Source organism: Pongo pygmaeus, chromosome 11, assembly GCF_028885625.2.
Source record: "Pongo pygmaeus isolate AG05252 chromosome 11, NHGRI_mPonPyg2-v2.0_pri, whole genome shotgun sequence".
NCBI classification, from domain to species: Eukaryota; Metazoa; Chordata; class Mammalia; order Primates; family Hominidae; genus Pongo; species Pongo pygmaeus.
Genome location: NC_072384.2, coordinates 108563381 through 108571060, shown reverse-complemented (window position 1 = coordinate 108571060; position 7680 = coordinate 108563381).

The window sequence follows — 7680 nt, the reverse complement described above, 5'->3', positions numbered from 1 at the left end:
AGCCTGTAATCCCAGCACTTTGGGAGGCCAAGGTGGGTGAATCACCGAGGTCAGGAATTCAAGACCAGCCTGGCCAACATGGAAAAAGCCGTCTGAAGGGGTGGGTTGCCCCTCCACACCTGTGGGTGTTTCTCATTAGGTGGAATGAGAGACTTGGGAAAAAAAAAGACACAGAGACAAAGTATAGAGAAAGAAATAAGGAGGCCCAGGGCACCAGCGTTCAGCATATGGAGGATCCCGCCGGCCTCTGAGTTCCCTTAGTATTTATTGATCATTCTTGGGTGTTTCTCGGAGAGGGAGATGTGGCAGGGTCATAGGATAATAGTGGAGAGAAGGTCAGCAGATAAACACGTGAACAAAGGTCTCTACATCATGAACAAGGTAAAGAGTTAAGTGCTGTGCTTTAGATATGCATACACATAACATCTCAATGCCTTATAGAGCAGTATTGCTGCCCGCCTGTCCCACCTCCAGCCCTATGGCGGTTTTCCCCTATCTCAATAGATGGAACATACAATCGGGTTTTATACTGAGGCATTCCATTGCCCAGGGATGGGCAGGAGACAGATGCCTTCCTCTTGTCTCAACTGCAAAGAGGCGTTCCTTCCTCTTATACTAATCCTCCTCAGCACACTCTTTACAGGTGGTGTCGGGCTGGGGGACGGTCAGGTCTTTCCCTTCCCACAAGGCCATATTTCAGACTATGACATGGGGAGAAACCTTGGACAATACCTGGCTTTCCTAGGCAGAGGTCCCCGCGGCCTTCCGCAGTGTTCGTGTCCCTGGGTACTTGAGATTAGCGAGTGGTGATGACTCTTAGTGAGCATGCTGCCTTCAAGCATCTGTTTAACAAAGCACATCTTGCACAGTCCTTAATCCATTTAACCCTGAGTTGACACAGCATATGTTTCAGAGAGCATGGAGTTGGGGATAAGGTTACAGATTAACAGCATCTCAAGGCAGAAGAATTTTTCTTAGTACAGAACAAAATGGAGTCTCCTATGTCTACTTATTTCTACACAGACATAGTAACAATCTGACCTCTCTTTCTTTTCCCCGCAGCCATCTCTACTAAAAATACAAAAAATTAGCCGGCATGGTGGCATGTGCCTGTAATCCCAGCTACTCAGGAGGCTGAGGCAGGAGAACCCAGGAGGCAGAGGGTGCAGTGAGCCGAGATCGCACCATTGTACTCCAGGCTGGGCAAGAGGGCAAGACTCCATTTCAAAAGGAAGGAAGGAAGGAGGGAGGGAGGGAAGGAAGGAAGGAAGGGGCTGGTGCTGTGGCTCACATTTTGGGAGGCCCAGGTGGGAGGATTGCTTGAGACCAGAAGTTCAAGACCAGCCTGGGCAGCATAGCAAGACCCTGTCTTTACAATAAAATAAAATAAATATTAGCCGGGCATGGTGGTGCACACCTGTAGTTCCAGCTACTTAGGAGGCTGAGGTGGGAGGATCCCTTGAGCCAGAGGTCAAGGCTACAGTGAGCCATGATCGCACCACTGCACTCCAGCCTGAGCTACAGAGCAAGACCCTGACTCAAAGAAAAACAAAAAGTGAAGAAAACTTTTCCCCAAGCTAGATGTCAGTGCAACTGCAATAATGGAGCACCACCTGGGCGGCCTTCAGCTTTTCACATGTGTCCGTGGTTATCGGCCTTATCTGTGTATTAGAGCACCTGGAGAAATTTAAAGGCTATGGCTGCCTGGGTCCTGCTTCCAGATATTCTAATTGTTCCAGGGAGTTTTTAACATTTCTCCAGTGATTCTAAAGTACAGCCAATGTTGAGAACCACTGATGCAAATAGAATTCTGATAATCTCACAACCCCTGGTCCTGCAGACTTGCCTACAGGTGCCCAGACATACTTAAATCCTAGCTTGAGCACAGCCATAACCTCATTACCCTAGAATGTCTGGTCTCTGGTTTCACAGAGAAATTTACTAAATCACATCTTTTTTTCATGCAAAAATGCTATATTTATATATGCCGGTTTACTGTACACTATATGTGCATAAAGTTTCATCCCCCTACAACAAATGCAAATGCTAAAGATACTACCATCCAGTTATAGAAGAGGAGAGCTATCTTTTTTTTTTCTTTTGCACAATATAGGTTCATGGCTGAGGCCCCTCTAACAAAAAGCAGATTAACAAGAGAAAAAGCATACAAATGTATTTAATATAAGTTTACATGACATGGGAGTCTTAATAAGGAAATGACCCAACAAAGAGTTAAATTTGTATATTTTTATGGTATGTTTAACGAATAGACAGTCATAGAGAAATATAATTGGGCAAAGGGGGTATAACCTAATGGCAAAAAACTGGGGGGAATTTAGCAAGGCCTGTTTGTTCAGATTCTTTTCTGTGACCCGTTGTCTTCAGAGAAAAGGATGTTCCTTTCCTCCACATATAGAGAGGGCACCTCTCACTTGAGGGCCTTTTGACCTGCTTCAGAAGTAAGTCAGAAAAATGTTTCCTAGGTTTTATGACCTGCTTCAGGGGAGGAGAGGTGGCGGGAAGATGAGAGTGACCTTCCTGCTTCCGCTATTTTCTCAAATTCCTTTCTCTTAAAATATTCAATATGTCAAGGTACCATATTTTGGGGTAGAGAATTCTAAACCCCATTGTGATAAACTCCTGCAGACTCCAATTATTCAACCAATAAGGGCTAGAAAGTTTCTACAAATGAGAAGGCAGAAATGTTGTCTGTTGACGCTCAGGACACGACATGCTCACCCAAAATATGGAACTACGGAATCTGAGAAAATAGCAGAAGCAGGAAGTTCTCTCTGGCCTTCTCCTACCCTTCTCCCTTGAAGTAGGTCATGAAACCTAGGAAGGTCACTCAATGACCTTCTCCCTGGAGGAAAGGGATAAAGGCACAAAGAAGCCAAGAAGAATCAGAACAAACAGGCTTTCCTAAAGTCCCCCCAGTTTTTTACCATTAGATCATACCCTTTTGTCCTCAAATCATACTTCTGCACAACTATCCATAAAAATACACAGATTTTTTCTGTTTCTTTGGGTCTTCATTTATCAAAACTCCCATGTCACATAAAACTTATATTAAATAAATTTGTTTCCTTTTTTTTTTGTTAATATGTCATTGTTAGAGAGGTCTCAGCCATCAGCCTTGCTATGGGTGAGGAAAATATAGTATATATATATATATTTCTTTTTCTCCTTTACAATGTGCAATGTGTTCAGAGTTCTTATTACATTCAGGACATAAAAAAATTTTCCATGTCAGATAATGTTTAGTGAATGCATGATATGTATAAAACATTTGAATACATCTTATTTGGGGGTCACAAAGAAATAGAAAATTTGGGCCAGGCACAGTGGCTCACACCTGTAATCCCAGTACTTTGGGATGCCAAGGTGGTTGCATCACTTGAGCCCAGAAGTTTGAGGCCAGCCTGGACAACATAGTGGGACCTTGTCTCTACCAAAAAAAAAAATTTTTAAATAATAAAAAATAGAAAATATGATGTTTATACTTCAGGAGCTTACTATCAAAATAGGAGATTCAAAAGAAATTCACTCGTAGAACAATTTAAAAGGGCTGGATAAATACAATGAAAGAAGAGGCAAACTACTTTATAATAGTAATAACTACCATTTGCAAAAGACTTATTATAATGTTCCAAGCCAACATTATATATATGATATTTCTAATATTTGGGAGAACCCATAAGGTATATTTTCATTAACAACACTTTACAGAAGAGAGAAATAAAGTGCAGAAGTAACTTACCCAAAATCACATAGTTATCATTCCATTAACTTACCATGTACTACTGCTACTTTTCAGTAATTTAAATATAAATTTTGACGAAGATGAAAAATTCCTATCAATGTTCTGTGGAAGTGGCAATGTTCTGCGACATTTCCACAATATCAAGGTAATATATTATATGTAGATATAATATTGTAAGAATTTTAAAGACTTTGAAAGGGATATTGAAGTCTGATGAAGATGCAGTACTTCGGAAGTCAGAATTGCAGAAATGGTCTTTCTCTGGCTAGGTATTCCTCCTCTGTCCCATCTGTATAAAACATGGATATTATTTTTATACCTGCCTCAAGGATATGCTATGAGAACTGAGAATTTCCTAACTATGGCATAAAAGTGTTCTTTGCTGTTGTGTTATTTGTTTTGATTTTAATGTCTTGAGAATAAAAGGTATAAGAAGAGGTGAATTTCCCCCAAAGCTAAAGCAGCCTAGCTGGAGGGCCCTCGTTTTCCTGGGCTCTTCCAACCCTTGACGTGTCCTCCATGGGGAATGCGAAGAGAAAGCAGCATGGCCCCAGCCTGAGGGCCATTCTCCATGTCCTGATAGTGGTCCCGGTTCAGCCTGTGAGGCCACGTAGGTCCTTGGTTTTGCATAGGAAGGAATTCAAGAGTGAACGAACAGAGTAAAACAAAAGCAAGTTTATGAAGACAGCAAAGTAATAAAGGGGTGGCTACTCCATAGGCAGAGCAGCCCTGATGGCTATTTTTATAGTTATTTCTTGATCATATGCTAAACAAGGGATGGATTATTCATGAGTTTTCCAGGAATGGGGTGGGCAATTTCTGGAACTGAGGGCTCCTCCCACTTTCAGGCCATATAGGATGACTTCCAGATGTTGCCATGGCATTTGTTAACTGTCATGGCACTGGTGGGAGTGTCTTTTAGCATGCTAAGTGAGGATGACCAGAGATCATTTTTGCAGTTTTGGTTGTTTTTTTTTTTTTTTTTTTTGAGATGGAGATGGAGTCTTGTTCTGTTATCCATGCTGGAGTGCAGTGGCATGATGTTGGCTCTCTGCAACCTCTGCCTCCCGGGTTCAAGCAATTCTCCTGCCTCAGCCTCCCGAGTAGGTGGGACTACAGGCCACCACACTCGGTTAATAATTTTTGTATGGTTTTGGCAGGTTTTAACCAGCTTCTTTACCACATCTCGTTTCGTAAGTGGAGTCTTTGTGACCTGTACTTTGCAAAACCAGTCCTGCCAAACTCCCATCTCCTCCCCCATTCAGAGATCATATACTCCTTTTTAATCTTAAAGGGTTGTAGGAAGATAAAGGTCTCATCTTCCATAACTGCTTCATGCTGAACAGGGGCCATCGTCCCTACCTACCCTGCTTCTGGAGGCATAGAAATCTCTCACTATCCGATCTAACGATTTATAGGAACTCAATCTCTTCTGCAGTGGCACAGGCTGGAACCCTCGGGCCAGCTATTTTTGTCTGGAACTGTTATAACTTGGAAGACATAAACTTTAACAGGCTGAACCCCTGTTGAATATAACAAATAATAATTATTTCTAAATATCAAATAAAAACAAAACAGATTTTTAGTAAGAGGCATTTTTATGAGAACAGAAGAAAAACAAAGGTTAATGTTGGGCACAGTCTATCCAGGGGTTAGACTGAAAGCATCTTTAGTTATAGAGCAGGGAGGCAGCGGCAACCTCACACATTTTTCTCATCTATATCACAAGGAATAAGCTTTAGCTTGCAGGGCCTCAGAAAGAAGGTAATAGTGATTTTGAATTTAATCAGGAAAATGGAAGAAAAATTTGAAAACAGTTTGGGGACTTGTAACCCAGAAAGAATTTAGGAGTCAGTCCAAATTTTGAACAATAATAAAAACCCAAAAAACAATGGTCAAGACTAGAATCTAACAACACGTGTACTATAGTTTTCTGTAGTATAATTCTTTCTCTCTGAAGTCCCTCATTTTTATAAAAGATAAATCGTGGTAGGACCAATTTGTTTGCAAAATGTTTTAGTCTTATTATATTTTGCCTGATTATTTGCATAAAGTGCAGCAAGAATAATTATTTGCCATATAGGCTCTTTTTAAATAGGCTTTGATGGAACTTTGTTACATAAATAATCTCAGATTAGGTTTTTTAAGGTCTTGAGCCCAGCCACAGATTTATCTGTGCCAAAAAATGCCTTTATGAGTTGGGTGCATTCCTCTCCTCTCGAGGTCCCAAGATAACTTGGGGATCCTGGGCCTGTCAGAAAGTGACATTTTCACTTACCACAAGTCAAGAACCCTGTACAGGGACTGCATAGACAAGGTGTGAGGCCAGTTTTCCCAAGGGGCTTTTATTGGCTCTATAAGTCAACTTTGATTCCTTAAAGCAGTCTGTTTATATTTGAAAGCATGCTACAGACCCCGTTTTGGGGAAAACTTCTGTTTTCCTCATGGAACCCCAGGAATTCTTTTTTTTTTTTCCTTGAGACAGAGTCTCGCTCTGTCACCAAGGCTGGAGTGCAGTGGCGCAATCTCCGCGGAATCTTGGCTCACTGCAAGCTCCGCCTCCCAAGGTTCACACCATTCTCCTGCCTCAGCCTCCAGAGTAGCTGGGACTACAGGCGCCCGCCACCATGCCTGGCTAATTTTTTGTATTTTTAGTAGAGACGGGGGTTTCACCGTGTCAGCCAGGATGGTCAGGATCTCCTGACCTTGTGATCCGCCCGCCTCGGACTTCCAAAGTGCTGGGATTACAGGCTTGAGCCACCACACCCAGCCGGAACCCCAGGAATTCTAAGCGGATAGATTCCTCTCAAAGTCTAAGGCTTTGCTCTGTTTTGCATTGCATTATCTGATCTCTTTGACTTTTGGGTTCAAGAGAAGGGATGACAAGGTGGGTTACAAAGGACATGACTTGCCAGGCATGCTGCATGTCTGGGGCACCTAGACAACAGAAGACTGCAATCAGGCTACCAAGCCAGAGGTCTCACAGCCACTTCCCCATCTGTCTAAAATAACGAACATAGGAAAGGACAGAGGAGCCAAAAATCAAAGGGGAAAAAAAAGTAGCAAGTTGAGATTGGACAAAGGGAGACTCACCCGCCCATCAGGTCTGAATGATGCCAGTTGGTTTTAGTTTGGGTTCCAGGGGGAGGTCTCCATTGTCCCTTCATTGGTTGTCAGGAAGGATGTCACAGGCTGAACACCAAAGTCCATGAGGTATTTGCCTTCACGAAACAGGAAGGAATTCAAGAGCAAGCCAACAGAGTAAAGTGAAAGTAAAGGAATAAAAGGGTGGCTACTCCATAGGCAGAGCTGCTGGTTGGCTATTTTTATGTTTTTTTATGTTTTATGTTTTTGTGGGTTTTTTATGTTTATTTTTATGTTTTTTAAAAATCATATGCTAAACAAGGGATGGATTATTCATTAGTTTTTTGGGAAAGGGGTGGGCAATCCCTGGAACTGAGGGAATTCCTCCTGCTTTCAGACCATATAGGGTAACTTCCAGGCGTTGCCATGACATTTGTAAACTTTCACGGTGCTGGTGGGAGTATCTTTTAGCATGCTAATATATTACAATGAGCATATAATGAGCAGTGAGGACAACTAGAGGTCATTTTCATCGCCATCTGGTTTTGGCGGGTTTTGACTGGCTTCTTTACTACATATCATTTTATCAGCCGGGTCTTTGTGACCTGTACCTTGTAAAACCAGTCCTGCCCAACTCCTGACTCACTGGCATGGCAGCAGAGTAGGCACACTGCCATCACTACCTCCATCAATGTGAGTCTTAGCAATGACCAGCCCCTGATAGACCACTGCACACGTGGACCTTCTATTTGCCTTCAAGGACTGAAGCTGGGAAGGTGACTATTGGGATCGATGAACACTTGGCTGAGTTGGACCAGCTGCAGCAGCCTCAG